The 16812-nt window shown below is 35.4% G+C and overlaps 1 long non-coding RNA gene across 1 annotated transcript; it reads left to right on the forward strand.

Moving 5' to 3' along the window:
* Nucleotides 1-13758: 13758 nt before the first annotated feature.
* Nucleotides 13759-15483, forward strand: LOC126375962 (uncharacterized). Its single transcript, XR_007567659.1, has 3 exons — nucleotides 13759-14116; nucleotides 14170-14402; nucleotides 14713-15483. It is a non-coding gene; the product is annotated as an uncharacterized LOC126375962 (long non-coding RNA).
* The last annotated feature ends 1329 nt before the right edge of the window (nucleotides 15484-16812 follow it).

The raw sequence follows: 16812 nt of genomic DNA on the forward strand, positions 1-16812 counted from the left end.
AGTGTTCATCCTGCCAGTTCACTTCACGCCCGTTCTCTCGTCCCCTAAAGATGAGCCTCTACAGCGTTAACGGCTGGGAAGGGCATGCACACATTGCCAATTGATTAACACACATTTTAATTCAGTGATTGTGACTAATAAAATGGTAAACCTAGCTTTGAAATTCAATGTAACCATCATCAAATCGAGTTGCAAGCTTGTTAAAGTCAGTTCTATCGTTAAATTATACGAAAAGAAGAAAAAACAAGATAGAATGAATATAAATAATAATAAATAATTCGCAATATACGATAATTTCAACACATGATTTAACCGATCTAAAAAAACCCAATAAGCTTAATAACAGAGATGATCTGTTCAGTCTTTTCAAGAAGTGCCACCCTAAATAAAGTTACGTTAAACTTAAAAGTTCTGATATGATAACGTTATTCGAGAAAGGTTGGTCATTTTCGATTCGGTGCCTGGGTAGTAGTACTTTTATGTCACGTCTTTCGCGAACGCGACCTAAAGCTACATACAGTTGACCGTGACTAAACATATCATATCTAAGATCGACCCCAACGCGACTATCGTTTGACCCTGGCTCTTGTGAATAGTCATTGCATAACACACCTGCAATGGGAATTGACGGCGACACATCTCGTAAGGGCTGTTATGTTCTATAGGCGCTTTAAAAAGAATTCGAGGGATCAAATAATCTCCTAGTTCACCTTGTTTCCGAACTTTAATAATATATGGAGATGTTTCAACAACTATTACTTTGGTGCCATTTACTAAGCCGTCCGCGAAACTAAGATTACGCGTGATTACACAAACACATTCTAATTTTAATTGCAAATCGAAATCTGGAACACCTTGTGGTCGAAGTGTATGTAAAAATTCGGGACTAAAATATACTTGATCAGCGTTGTCGCTTAAAATTTTGTCTATGGCATAAAAATGTAATACTTCTCCTGGTAGTTTGTCTAAAATAACGGCATTAATTTCTCTAACTGCATCGTTACGGGTGCATAGAATCGCTCTGAAGGAGCATACGCCTGGCTCAGTAAGAGTAACTTCTGGGAATACAAAATCAATTAAATCTTCTAATTCAGTAACATAATCAATGGATTCAAGTTGGACTAATTGCAAATCATTATTATTTGTTTCTAATCTAAGAGTAGGTAATAAATTTGAACCCAGTTTTAAAAGAAAATCTGCATACTGTGCGTCATCCTTACATCTCTGTGAAGTTACCAAACTAAATTTTTTCAATTGTTTCCAAATAGGTGAAGTTTTTAGTGACGCGTTTAATATATCAAAATTCGTTCGTGCTTCTGGGACTACTGGAGGAATTTGACGAAAATCTCCTGCAAAAATAATTATTTTAGAACCAAAAATTTTGTCTGACCTCATCAAATCCTGCAATGATCTATTTAATAAATTTATAAGGTATTTATGAGCCATCGGCGCTTCATCATACACAATGAGATTAGAATTATAAATCAATTCAGCTCTTTGAGTACCATTTGAGATGTTCCAGTATCCGCTATCATCTATTAGATGTAAAGGAAATCTAAACAAGGAATGAGCCGTCATTCCGTTTGTGTAATTTTGAGCAGCAATTGCAGACGATGCACAGGTTAAAGCTATACCTTTAAGGTTACCGCGGATATATGCAGTTATGACCTTCAATAAAAGCGTTTTTTCCGGTGCCGGCCGGACCATCGATAAAAATCGCACAGTTGTTGGATTCTCGGTAAACACTATCAACGCAAAGCTTTTCCACGTAATCGAATACGGCACGTTGATCGGGAGATAACTGTGGCAACCACTCTTCTACGTATGATTTCAAACTATCTAAATCATATTCAGTGCGTTCCCTATCTAACTCCGTTGACCTATAAATTACTTCCGGCAAACCTTGTTCTATTAACGAAGTTCCGTGTCTGCGTAGCATTCTATCTATTTGGATGAGGCACATGTTAAACGCGTTTTCTTCGTCATCTGGCACCCTATAAAGGAAATCTTCGGCCAATTGACGTTTATACGTGTTCCACAGTGACGCCACTGAGGCACCATTAACAGCCAGCGTTACAAAAAAGCTACGAAGTCGTGGTCCGGTTAAAAAAGTGGAAGCTTCTTCCATAGCCCGTTCATATTCGACTGCGTCGTCCGCAAGTCCTACGAATTTGGCAGCTTCTTGAAAAGTTGTGCAATTTGGACCTCCAATTTGAAGTAAATCCGCGAAACTACGACAAGGGTAAACACTTAAAAGAAGTCTTAAAAAGAACTGTTCACCTCTGTTCGGCGCGACCCAAAATAGACGCGCGACGAGCTCACCCCGCATTCTACGTGTAAGAAATTTGCCGTTTTGCATTTGCACCGCCTGAACTGTCTTTAAACATGGATCTTTCGCATGAATGTTATAATTTTCAAAAAAGTCTAAGTAGGATACCCGATCAAACTCCTCAGTTAAAGGCCTACTGAAATAGTCTAAAAGATCTGAACCTGCATTATTAACTGCCTCGTTCGCGTGGCCAGGCTTAAAAAATACCGAATTTTGATCGGGCAAATGTACTGTTAACATTTTTACCGTAGGGTTCCTAGCTACAATATCAAATTCAAGAACACGCCACGCTGCTTCGCTAGAACTAATATATCGCTTAGTGACATATTGTTCGATTTCATCCTCACGATGTTCTTCATCAACAACGGCAATACGGGCTTCATCAGGTCCTTTTGTCATATATTTAAATAAATACTTAATTATAGCACGCTGTGTGGACACTTCTAAATTTATGTGAGCATCATATTTTAGGAGAAGAGCAGGATTATAAGGAACGACCCACAAATCATTAACTATTACGTCTCTGCCGCGATATTTAATAATCGCCTGATTTTTACTATTGCGACGTAAATGTATAAAACCTCTATCGTCACTGAAGGTGACTGGTGTTTCTTTTTTTGGAAAATATTTTAAACAGTTTTTTTTCTCACTATTCCAACACGGCAAATTAGTTCGGTAAGGAGGGCCGCATGGACCGTGTATCATGTGATCCATGACAACTTTGTATAATAAAGTTTGTGCTGGATCGGGTATGGTAGCTCGAACAAACTTATCAATATCCAGACTTTCTACTGGTCCACCACCTTCCACTCTAAAAGCAATATGCGCATGTGGTAGTCCTCTTTTTTGGAACTCTATAACATGCATTATATAAACAATTTTTCCGAACCATTTACCCGATTTTAAATCTTTTAATAACTCTCCGAGTTTTAAGTTGAAAACTCGAGCACAAGTAAGGGGGTCTTTTGATCGACCTGATAATGTTGAATTTTTTATTTCAGGCCAGTTGGGGTTACATGTTAAAGTTAAAAAATATGATGGTGGACCTAACCTGTTTACCATTGCTATAGCATCCAGGTATTTCTTTTTCATGTACCGTGGACCCCCTGTGAATGAGCTAGGTAAATAAATTTTACCAGGTTCTACTCCACCTTCTCCTAAAATAAACTCGTCATTAATTAATTCTTGGAGTGGAGCTACTCTTAGCCTGTTTTGTTGTTTTGTTTGGCTATTTTTCAAAAACCGCAAGCGTTCTTCTAAAACTCTACAAAACATATCGACTAACCACTCTTCAGATAAACGACCAAATATGCTAAATCGCGATTCGGATAAAAGTAAACAACGGACATATTTAACCTGATTAAGCTTATTACCCTTATTATCTCTCATATCTGGATGCCAACCAGTATTTCCGTGAGGATATAAGAGAGGATACTGGAAAGTCTCGTATAAGGAATCCATTATATCTATTGTTCGAGGCCTACCGTCTGCTATCTTTTTGACTACAATACAGCGTGGAGAAAATTCTTCGCGGTCTGTACTAATAATTGCGGCAATTTCTTGACCAATAGGTTGATCTCCGAGGATGTTACCGTGAGTCGCACGAGTAGTTTTTTCGAACTTCAAGAAAGCTTCTGATGATACCTCTAAACTTAATCTTCTAAAACAATTTATGTATGGATTAACTGTGTGCATGAAACCTGTAATCATTCGAACTACCGATTTATCTAAACTTAATTCGCCAGCTAAACTTTCTCTTTCGCTACTGTCATTTATGTAAAAATTTATATTATTCGGACTTTCATTGTAAGATAAATCAAAGATACGGTGGTAAATACGTCCTTGAATTTTTAGAAAAGATATACCTTCTGGATGATGGTAACCGTGGGAAACACCTAATGCCGAAAATGCAAAAATATTATTGTAAGCGCGTGGTCTATTTAAAAAAGCTGGATTTGTATAAAATTCTTCGTTTAAGGGGAGAAAATTCTGAACGTTATAGTCACCTGAATGACAACACCATTGCCGACGAGATTTCTCTTCTTCGAACAATGGAGCATTGCATCTTGGACATCTATATGTTTGCTCAGAAAGAAGCGACGTATTTTTTAAATTATATAAGCGAATAGTGCTGAGTTCATGTCCCTGTTTTTCACCTATTAAATTTTTTGAATATCTCAGCGGTGTTTCTATGTTACGACAATTTTCTGTATATCTTTGTGCTGCTTTTTTGTTAATTTCGGGGTGGAGCTCGTAATAACGTTGAACGGCCGCGCGATGAACGTCTGGGTTGTTCTCGTTATAACGTTGAACGGCCGCGCGATGAACGTCTGGGTTGTTCTCGTTATAACGTTGAACGGCCGCGCGATGAACGTCTGGGTTGTTCTCGTTATAACGTTGAACAGCCGCGCGATGAACGTCTGGGTTGTTCTCGTTATACCGTTGAACGGCCTCGCGGTTAATGTCTGGATTGCGGTCGTTATACCGTTGAACTGCCTTGCGATTAACAGCGGGGTTTTTCGTTGTATATTTCCTTACAGCTTCGCGATGCGCATTTTCTTTATTCGGTTTTCGTCCGCGTTTCTGTTTTTTGGGTCGGCCGCCTTTATTTTTAACGCATTGGTTTTCGGCTTGATTACCAATTCTTTCTAATAGGACAACTGGTTTTAAAATTGACAATTTCAAATCATTTGTAGTGTCATAAACATCTACAGGATTTGTATCAACTTTCAATTTACTATCTAAATTTTGCACAGAGGTTTTAATCGGGGTCAGTGTTGACTGATAGTTTATCAAAATAGAATCTAAAGTTTGATTCACATGTAATGGTGATGATATTAAATCTCTTAAAATGGACTGTGACGTTTCGGAACTAACCTGGGTTTCATTTTGCCACATAAGGTCGTCATTTAATACTCTTAATCGAGTTAATGAGTATTCGGATCCGTCGTAAATTTCATTCGCGAGTAAAAGTTTTGCTAGCGCTTCGGTTGAATTACATTTAAATAAACGTGCTACGTAAGGACCGTCCTCTGGTTTGCCCCTTCCTATGTTAATGTTTTTGCTGTTAACCGCATGGCTGTTAAAGAAATAATATTCACCATTAAAGCGCCAAAAACTAAAAGTATAACCCTGACCCGTAAACAATATGCTATCCGTACTGTCGTTGTGATTTGAATTGTTTACATTATAAGCAAATTCTGAATCAACAGTATAGTCATTAGTATTAAAAAATACTCTGTTGTCCAAAATATTCTTTAACGTTAATAAACCTACGTCTTTATTCGCGGGAGTTGTAGGATACGTATTAGAAATGATCCAGTTGTCCTCCATGCTAACTATATTTACGACGTTACTCCCGACGCGAAGCTCATTGGGTAATTCATCTGGCATAAAATAACTGACACCCCTCTGAAGTAAATATTTTAACTGCATGTAAAGTGCATCCCCCATTTTTAAAATTTCATCAACTTCGGCAGTAGTGAAACATGCGCGATTATGGAATACAGAATAAATTGAAGCGCATGCTGAGATAACCGTACATTGCGAATTATTACCTTCATACACATCGGAGCCTTGGTGTGTTAGACCTAAGGAATTAGTAAACGTTAGATATTAATTTATTTAATAGATAAGGCAATACACCCTATTTTTGACATCCCTACTGTCTTTAGTAGGAAAAAAATAAGATAATTTTGATATATTCCATGCTATCTAAACAAAAATATGGTCCTATCTGGTTCTAGGTAATGGACATTTTTTTTTAAAAAACCATTTTAAACGCCTTAATCTCAGTGCGAACGTTAAAATTTGACAAATGATTAGACTGTACCAATAATTTAAGGTGCTAATAATTAGGCAGTTTACCCTATATACTTAAATTAAAAACCAATATTTATCAATATTATCATTCTCCAATAATGTAATTTTTTAATAAAAAAATAATTCACAGATATAATTACAGGCAATGCAATAACTATTATATGACCATTAAATTACCTATTATTAAAAAAAGAAATAAAAACCTACGCATATAAAATTTCAGTCGGATCAATAAACCTAGGTAGTAATGTTTATGCCTTACGTATAAAAATACACAATGCCGCCTTTACATTGTAAACGCAGGCTAAACCCTACAAGATTTATCAAAATAATGTACTAAGTATTGTACACATTAAAAAGGTCCAAAGAAAACTCCGCGATGGTATATGTGTATCTCTTATGGATATCTTTAGTATTCATCTACGGATGAATACGAGCTTATACTTGGAAGAGTTACAATCAAAAATTCAACAACTGGAACAAAAACTGGAAATAGCAGAGAATGAAATTGAGAATTTGGTATCTGAAAACTATGCACTTATAAAGAAAAATTCTGACTATGAACTAAAAATTAAACAGCTACCTAACGCAAATATGTAAAACTACACCAAGCCAAAGTGCGTCTAAGATAAAACTTCAGACCCTTAGTCTAAATTGAATTTCTCGAGTTTAGCTAACAACCAACCAATTGTTCCACCTATGATACGGAGTACCACGAAAGCGAAATTAGCGCCAACCACCACCGAGAGTGTAAGCAAAAATCAGTGCAACGTTAACATTCAGACAAATCGCACTTATAGTAATTATATTTAAGTACCTACATAAGGTTAGATAAAATTAGATTTAATAAAAATAAAATAAATAGGTAAAAAGTAAATAAGTAAAAATGTAGTGTATGAATTTAGATATTCCAAAGATAGCAGTAAATCTCCATGGTAAGTATAGGGAATGTTTTACTCCAAATTTAACGTGTGCATGTCAAGAGCAGTAAAGAATAAATCAAAACTACTGGATCGATTTTATACACTTCTCATCAAAAAAATCGAAACACTTCCGTTTTCATTGTTTCTGTCCGAATTTAACACAAAAAAGAATTCATACGATGAAAAAAAATACATAAATGTATAGCTGGCAGTTTGGCCATTACAGTAATAAGCGAAAATTCTAAATTCAAAATTAGAATTTCATTTGTTTATCTTATAAACGAAATGAATCACTGTTTTGAGACAAATGTGTGTTTAGGGTTGGAGTACATTTAGCGTTTAAAAACTAAAAATTGGCGCCTATCCTTAAACTTTTTGTTTTTTATTTCAATACTGTGACTTTGGGACGTCTGAAAAAAGGTTTTTTTTCTAAAACGTATGGATACTTCGCCCACAGAAGCCGCCCAAGTTGTGGCATTGCTGGATTCTGGCCTTAGTCAGCGTGTTGTGGCTGCAAGACTGCATCTAAGCCTGTCATCTGTTCATAGAGTCTATAAACGTTATCGGGAGACTGGTTTGTTCACGCGCCGTTCAGGATCTGGCAGGAATCGGGTCACTTCTGAGCGAGATGATCGATTTATTGTAACAACTTCTTTAAGAAATCGACGCCTTAACGCTTTTCAACTGCAGCAGCGGCTTCGTGTTGTACGAAGGGTGGCTGTAAGTGACTCTACAATTAGAAGAAGGTTGAAGGATCGTGGACTGGTACCGCATAAGCCAGCAAATGGGCCGAAATTAACTGCAGACCATCGAAGAGCGCGCCTTAACTTTGCACGTGAGCACCTAAATTGGTCATACCTACAGTGGAGCAAAGTTCTCTTTTCTGATGAGTGTAAAATTATGCTGTATGGTAACGACGGAAGGAACAAGGTCTACAGAAGAGACGGAGAACGCTATGCACAATGCTGCATTGAAGAAAAGGTCAGCTATGTTGGCGGTTCGTGGACGGTTTGGGGAGGAATCAGCGCCGACGGTAAGACAGAGCTTGCTTTCGTGTCTGGGCCACGTCTGCCTGCACTAAACTGTCATCGGTACGTCGAAGAGTGTCTCAAGCCTCATGTGATGCCCTATGCACATTTTATTGGCAACGGCTTCATATTCATGCACGACAATGCTAGGGCTCACACCGCGGGCGTCGTACGAGATTATCTTAACGAAGTCGATATCTCTATTATGGAATGGCCAGCAAGAAGCCCGGACATGAATCCCATTGAACATCTGTGGGATGAATTAAAGAGACGAATTCGAGCAAGAGATCCTGCCCCAGAAACACTTAGCCAGCTGCAAGATGCAATCCAAGAGGAATGGGACAATATACCACAGCATGTGATCGTGACTCTCATCCGATCGATGAAGAACCGTATGGAAGCAGTAATTAGAGCTCGGGGAGGGAATACAAGTTATTAAATAAACGTTTTTTAGCTTTTTTTTTCATTTACGTGTGTTGTTTTATCCATTTCCTTTATACTCCATACGGAATAAAAATGACTCATTTAACAAAATACGAAACCTATGAAAAATTCATTTAAATTTAGAACATTAACATTAAGATTTGATAAGCTCATATTACTCACTATTAAACGACATTTAACATTTATTCCTAAATGTACACATTTTTCTGATAATCCTGACAAAACGTAAACTTGCAAGGTGTTTCGATTTTTTTGATGAGAAGTGTATATGCTATATATTTTATACCCATGCAAAGCCGGAGCGGGCGGCTATGTTTTTATATATAACGTTCACAGTTTTTCTGTAGTGTATTTAGTATCAGCATTGCACCCGAGCGAAACCGGGGCGGGTCGCTAGTGGTATTTAAAATTAAAAACTTATGAAATACTGCCATAAGTCGTTAAGCCGTTGGTCCCGGCTATTAGCCGTAAAAACACCTTCACCAACCCGCAGTGGAGCAGCGTGGTGGAATATGCTCCATACCCTCTCCGGTTGATTGAGAGGAAGGAGGCCTGTGCCCAGCAGTGGGACGTATATAGGCTATTTATGTTTATGTTATGTTATGGAATACTGAAACTATGAGCTTATGATAATCAAATATCATTCTAAGCAACTTTCTCGAAAAAATACATACTTAAGAGTACGCCTATTTCCCGTTGGGATAAGCAGAGACCACGCAATTCCATTTACTACGATCCTGACACATCACTTTGCTTCGACCACTCTTATCAAAGTCTTAATGCACGCTCGCCGGTTCCCAGTACTATTGACCGTGGCTTTTCTTTAAATATCCTGGAATTAATCGAGGTATGTACTACCTAGGCCTTCCTCTTCCGATTCTACTAATTATACTACTAAATAAATCTTGTCCATGTCCAAAATATCTAAGCATTCTTTTATCAATTCTCTTCACTACACATTTTCTTTCACAACAGTCCCTTATCACGCTATTTTATCATTCAAAGTCATTTCACTCATACTTCTCAACGTTGTCATTAGTAACCTTTTGACAGTTTTAATAAAAGATTAAACAAATAATTACATAATTGTAACATAAATATTTAATTGAGGTAATAAACTAACTTTAAGTCCAATTTCATTCATATTCTCTCTCGTAATCTGTTTTCTGCCTACCCCAATGGGAAATAGGTGAGATATTATGTAGGTATGCAATGCAGCACTCTATTTAGGAATATTTCGAAAATTTAATATAAAATAACAGTAAAACGTAATACCACAGTTTTTGTTCTTATTTTGATCTTGTTGCATCATAGTGTGAGATTATTTCAAGACTAATATAAGTGAAGTATGTATATTTGTCAAAATATAAAAAAGAAACCAGGCAAGTGCGATTTGGAATCGCGCACCTAAGGTTCCATCCACAGATGTGATCAGTAAAAGAAAATTCTGATGGCGAAATCTAACATATAATAATACGATTGAGTTGAACATCTCTCATCATCATCATCACACGTCAAAAATAAAGAATAATATAATACCTTAGAATGGTCTGTCTCGTACTTATGCATTAGACGTGTATCTATACTACATACTTACATACATAGAATTTTCCTTTATTAACCTTTACTGTGGACGGAACCTTGGGTACATATATATACACATTAAATATAGTATAACATAGTATATATACCTACATTATTTTTTACTATATCAGGGTTGTAGAGATATGGTATTTTTATGCACTCATTGCATTCGGCGTTTTCCATATCTTTAGGCAGCTGTAAAGTTGTTACTTTATTTTGCTTATTACTTTATAGCTCATCATCATCATCAGCCCATTAACGTCCCCACTGCTGGGATACGGGCCTTCCCTATGGATGGGTAGGGAGATCGGGCCTTAAACCATCACGCGGACCCAGTGCGGATTGATGGTTATTAACGACTGCTAATGCAGCCGGGACCAACGGCTTAACGTGCCTTCCGAAGCACGGAGGAGCTCGAGGTGAAAACTTTCTTTTTTTTGTGGTCACCCATCCTATGACCAGCCTTTGCGAAAGTTGCTTAACTTCAACAATCGCAGACCGAGCGCGTTAACCGCTGTGCCACCGAGCTCATCAAATAACTCTTATAGCTATAACTTTATAGCTATCACAAAAAATAATTAAAAAAAACTCAAACCAACTTCAAAATCTGTCAAATAAAAAGTAATAAATAATATTAAGTTAAATACCTACATTAAAATCAAAATTTTAAAGATTCTTTTTGTTTAAACTCGAGAGTGTGACTAATAATATAATTTAATACGCCCGTAACCAGGTACCTTCGTTAACAAAACACTGGAATATAACATACATACACATAAACAGCCTATATACGTCCCACTGTTGGGCACAGGCCTCCCCTCAATCAACCGGAGGGGGTATGGAGCACACTCCACCACGCTGCTCCACTGCGGGTTGGTGGAGGTGTTTTTACGGCTAATAGCCGGGACCAACAGCTTAACGTGCCCTCCGAAGCACGGAATCATCTTACTTTTTCGGACAATAAGGAATATAACATGTCTTATAATTTGTTTAATGTGTGTAGTGCCCGACACACCCTTGACCGTTTTCCAATTTTCTTTAAACCATTAGTAGTCGAAACACAAGATTCCTAATTTTTTAATGTTTTTCAACCATAAGTTGAAAATTTCTAAATCAATTTTGATGAAACTTGCATTCTTTCCTATGTTGGACGATACATAATCCCATAAACAAGCATTATTGCAATACGATTTGTAGTTACTAAGAAATGCATGGACAAACATACATCCATATATTTTGAATACATATGGGTCCAATTGATAACGTTTTTTTTAAAGTCGATTAAAAAAAAGGTTTGTTTGTGGTCTACCTAGGTGAACTGACAAGGTGTACCAAAACCAACACAGGGTTTCCTTCAGTCCCTACCACATGGTCATCAAGATATATAACCATATTCAAAATATAGACAAACCTACATTCACTCTTTGACAGTAATTTAAGTTTCTTGTAAGTAGACAAATGTTATTATACCTAGCATTCAATATTTTTTTTTCAGATAAACTAAATATTTCAAAGCTTCAATATCTCTATCTCTATATTAGGTACTTACTTAATAACTTGTTTGATATAATTTTGTTACCTAATTACTTATTTCTATAATTCTTAGTTAGATAGTTAATATTTAACCATCATTATCACATATTTAGTTGACTTTTTCACGATTTTAGAAAAAGGTCACTCAGAATATTAAGAGAGTAACTGCTATAGCATAGAATAAGTAATAATACTATGGTCATAGGTTAACTTATGTGTGTATTATAATTTGTTACAGACCTACTTATTACTTACAGGTCATCTAATGAGTAATGTTACTGTTGTGCTACAACATGGGTTGCTGTCAAACCTGAATCACTCCGATTGTTATAATTCAAAAAGGATTCACTCTTATTATTATTATTTATTATCTACAGTTTTATGACTTCTCTGACCATCTAAATTTATCATAAGTTAACTAACTTACTTCATATAGGTACCTACCTACTTAAATATTCTAAAATATGAATAGTAATTACCTATCGCCTATTCTAGTCACACAGCATAAGTAGGGGCAATACAATTGATTTAAGTAGATACCTAGGTACCTAATACCTATTATTAAGTAAAGTTTTTTCCACGGCTGATGTCAAGCGGCTGGCTATTTTAGACATAAAAATCAATCGATCGTTTCGTAAAATGGATTTAACATAAAAAATGTGCATTAGATATTAAGCTCGTTAAAACCTAAATACTTACCGGCACCGACGCAGGTCGCAGCAGTCTCGTCATAGAGGCCCTGCTGTTCGTCGTCGACGCGACGGCGAAGCATTGTAGAGCACGATGGAATCTCAACGCTTGAACGCTTCATCTGTAAACAAACCACTTCTATACTATTTGTGTTTATCTAATACACAATAAAATAAGAATTATAGCTTTTAAGTAGATAGGTACTTACCTTTTAACGTTCTCACTTTCATTATGTGAAAAAGAGAATCAGTACCTACAGAAAGTTAAAGATCTTACAATTATAATACCTAATTATGTTTATATGGCTAACTTTTTTACGATTTCAAAGATTATTACCTTATTATATACCTAAATATTTATAAATAATTGTTAAATTATTAATAACAAAATCGACTTACCTTTGGAAATCTTGGAATACAAGTGAAAAAACGCTTGTCACTTTTTCGCGCCAACGGTTTCGGTAGCGGTACTGAATTTACTTTTTTTTTCCATGCGCCTAACAAAGAAATACTGGCAAAGCAAATTCAAACAGCCAATATCGGAAAATATTGAGGTACTTATTTTTTTGACTTGGTCGCATAGATATCGATGGAATTAATAAATAAGCAACAAAATCTAATTTCGTTTTGTCACTTCAGTACCATTTAACTTTTTTAAATAAGCAACGGAGATTGAGTATTTTCATTAATTTTTCCGTGGTTTTTTGGCGGGAAAGTTGTTTTTTTTTTTTATTGAATAATCTAAATATTTAATACGAAGTGAAGAATTAATCGAAAAACACATTCTCTTTAGTGTTGTTGTATCGGAAAAATATATAAATATAGTATAAATAAATATTCAATAAACAAAGTGGTACTAACTATTTTCGGTACGTACCAAGAAGCCGCTTCATAACTTGAAAGTTTATTCGGACTTTTAATTCGTATCACAATAACAGACATTCCAAGCTACGTTCCCCAAAAAAATATAGATAGCTTTGTGTATCCATAGGCGATGGCGTCAAGGAAACCGGTTAATAATTTGAGTTTATGGCCCCAGGTAATTAGAAGATGAGGCTATATGGCATAATACCTTAGCGTAACCTGTAGATTCCATTGCCTACCGATTTGAAAAAATGAAAATAAGTCTATTGTTTTTAACGAATTTAACGTAGTATATTTGGCTGTATGTGTTATGTTTCCTTTGCCTTATTTAATGATTCCAACTCCTACTTCTCCGTTTTTTGCGATACAAAAACAACCAAAAAAAAATGAACGTAGTTGTTATTTTTTTTTATCTTTTTGGCGGGAACGGGACAGTTGCTTTCTTCATTGAATAATCTAAATAATTAACACGAAGTGGAAGTGGTGTTTTGTGGTTAATGATCGCATTAAGTTAGTCGTAAAACATTCGCGACAGTGTTATTATATCGGAATCTATTTTCGCTTCATGCCAACAAGCCGCTTCATAACTCGAAAGTTTATGCAAAAAAAAAAATACCTTAGACATGGCTGTATGGACGTAGTTACCTTTACCTTCGAGAAAAAAAAAATACCTTGTTATATTTTTCTTGATCTCGTTGCTGAAGTTCTCTTGATATTTTCCTGTGCTACTTATTTCCTATTTTGTTAGAATTTGTAGTTTACAAGTTCATTGAATCGAGCCGTACTTCCCCGTTTTTTGCGTCAACATTCTACTGTAAAAATTTCCAGAATCATTATGTGTTTTGGAAAGAGCTGATATGATAATAAGTTTGTCTATAATGTGCGTTGATAAATTGTAATGTAAGTAACATACAATCAAAAGACACTGTTATTATAAAGTTATTTATTTATAGGTGTTAGATGCTGATCGACTTTGTCATACTAACTCATACTCGTACTAAGAGATGCGAGCAACAATAACAAGTCTCCTGAAGAATGTTCCAGTCAGAGTTGGAAACAATTGTGACTGTATAAGTTGTGGAATATCTTTGAACAGGCACTCAAGAAGACAAAATCACAGGCCATAGGCTTATGGAAAAAAAGTGATAAGTGGTATTATACAGAAAAACAAATATCTCCAAGACAGGTAATAAAATAATAAGGATTTTAATTTATGTTGTGCCATTTAAAAGTTATGTGTTTGAATCATAATTGCTATAAGGCCATAATTATGATTAAACATTGTTCTAATTTCAATTTAATGTTGGCAATGTTTAAATTCCATCTTTTCACATTAAATAATATTGTTACAATCATTAAATAATATTGTTACCTACAATCAGGTATATTCTGCAATATATTATTGTATGTGTATGGAGGGCCTAATTTATATTTATTGACTCCATAGGGACGGCAAAACTACAATTAATTTTTAGAACATTCATATTTGCTTTCAGATGCCTGATGGATGCTTGAATTAGAGATGAATGGTTGTTTGCAGGATGAGCTCACATCGAAAGCATTAATATTTAGTGAACAGTAAAGCTGTGTTAAGTGTGCCGTTGCATTGTATGTAGTTAGTAGCTATTTATGTTCATAGATGTTGTTAAACTACCTATGAGCTTAAATCACTTTATATTATCATATCATAACATAACATAACAAATACTTTTTTGCACAAACAGGAAAAAACAAAATACAAAACAAAAGAGAAATAAAATTAGTACAATAGGCGGCCTTATCATTAAATAGATAATAAAAAAAATAACTATGTATATTTTAATGTTATTGTTAAGTTTTTATATACCTACTTACTAATAATGTAACCATACATCTCATCATCTCCTATTACATAGCTTGTGAGGTGGATGGCGAACCTCATCAACCCTGTTATAGGATTATTACTGAGCCACCCTGTTGTTACATAAACCAAGTCCCCTGACATGGTTTATGTAACAACTATGTGTTTATATTAGTAAGTAGTAACTGGGACCAACAGCTTCACATGCCATCCAAAGGATCGCAAAGTAATTTTTGTGATATGTCGACACCGGGTTCAAACTTTGGATTGTGAGCCTGTCAGTCAACCACTCTGAATAACAGAGAAGGGGAGGAAAGTAGTTGGTTAAGTTGATGTTTTATTAAACTATTTGATTAATTGTAGAAATATTTTGTATGAGTATGAGTTGCACCTATGACATATTTTAAATATAATAATAAAAAAACTTATTTCTAAAAATATGTCTTTTATTACTTTTTTAAACAAAATTGTTTCTTTTGAGGGATTGTGTCCTCTAACATGATGGACTAATGTTATGGGCGATAGGCTGATCCCTTATCACCATAAGGTTCATCATATCCATCTTTGGACTTCGTATCAACAGTGGCTGTAAGTTGTCTTTGATTACTTGTGGCTCTGCCCACCCCATTAGGGATTACGGGCGTGAGTTTATGTATGTATGTATGTTGTTTCTTTTTAAAATTATCTTGAAAAATATAGAGTTTAATGACATTGTTAAGTGCCATTTCTACTGATAGGATAACACAATCAGTGGTTTGACCAGTTGTTAGTTACATTTTGATGTAGGCACCTGCAGGCATTGAATTTATGACCTCTTGAGAATTTCCACATGAAACATCCTTTGGTAGTTTACTAATGAGGTACTTTCCAGGCTACGTTCCCCAAAAAATATATAGATTGCGCTGTACAGAGGTGCGTTCGTTTAACCTTCCAATTTCATGGACGACACGCATGTATCTACTTGTTTTACCTTTGTTTTTGAGTATATATGATGACCCTTGTAATTACACCCAGGCACAACACATCTTCCACCTAATATTATTCTGATCAAAATAAAGAAAAGCAATATAGGTAGGTAGCAAGACTATTCTATACCTACATATCTGATTCATATAACAATACATACCTCTGCCATCAAATTATATTTTTTCAATATAATTATTTACCGCAGCAAGAACAAAATAGGTATTTATCACGTTAAATCTGGACAGCGCCATCTATATATTTTTTTGGGAACATAGCCTGAAGAGTATCTCATTAGTTTTTTTTTATAAATATTTCTATTACTTACCTATAATGTTACTGGTGCTGTTTCTAGTACCTACTCAACATCTAAATGTATTTGAAGTTACACCTGTCATTTCCTTATCAGTTGAAAAGGAAAGGGACGGGTAAACAACGCGTAGAACTTTTGGAATACACGTTAATTTTAGGCAGAAAATTAAAAAAGAACCTTCTTTAATATTGACCTTAAATTTAAAATTTAATATATAACCCGACAAAATTAAGTTAACAGCACACGCCAAAAGAATTGCAATGAGCGAGATGCCTATTTTATAATTAACAGTTGTCAATCATCCGTCCTTTCCTTTTCGGCGGATAAGAATGAAAAAAAAAACAGTTATTGGCAAGCTTGCTGCAAAATATAACGGTGTGCCTCTTTTTGAGGCTACAAGAATTATATAGTAAAAAAAATAATTGCAACTATAAATTTAACCTGACTACTTCTAACGGCTACCTCACTTTGTTCAGCAGA

Source organism: Pectinophora gossypiella, chromosome 20 (assembly GCF_024362695.1).
Source record: "Pectinophora gossypiella chromosome 20, ilPecGoss1.1, whole genome shotgun sequence".
Taxonomy (NCBI): domain Eukaryota; kingdom Metazoa; phylum Arthropoda; class Insecta; order Lepidoptera; family Gelechiidae; genus Pectinophora; species Pectinophora gossypiella.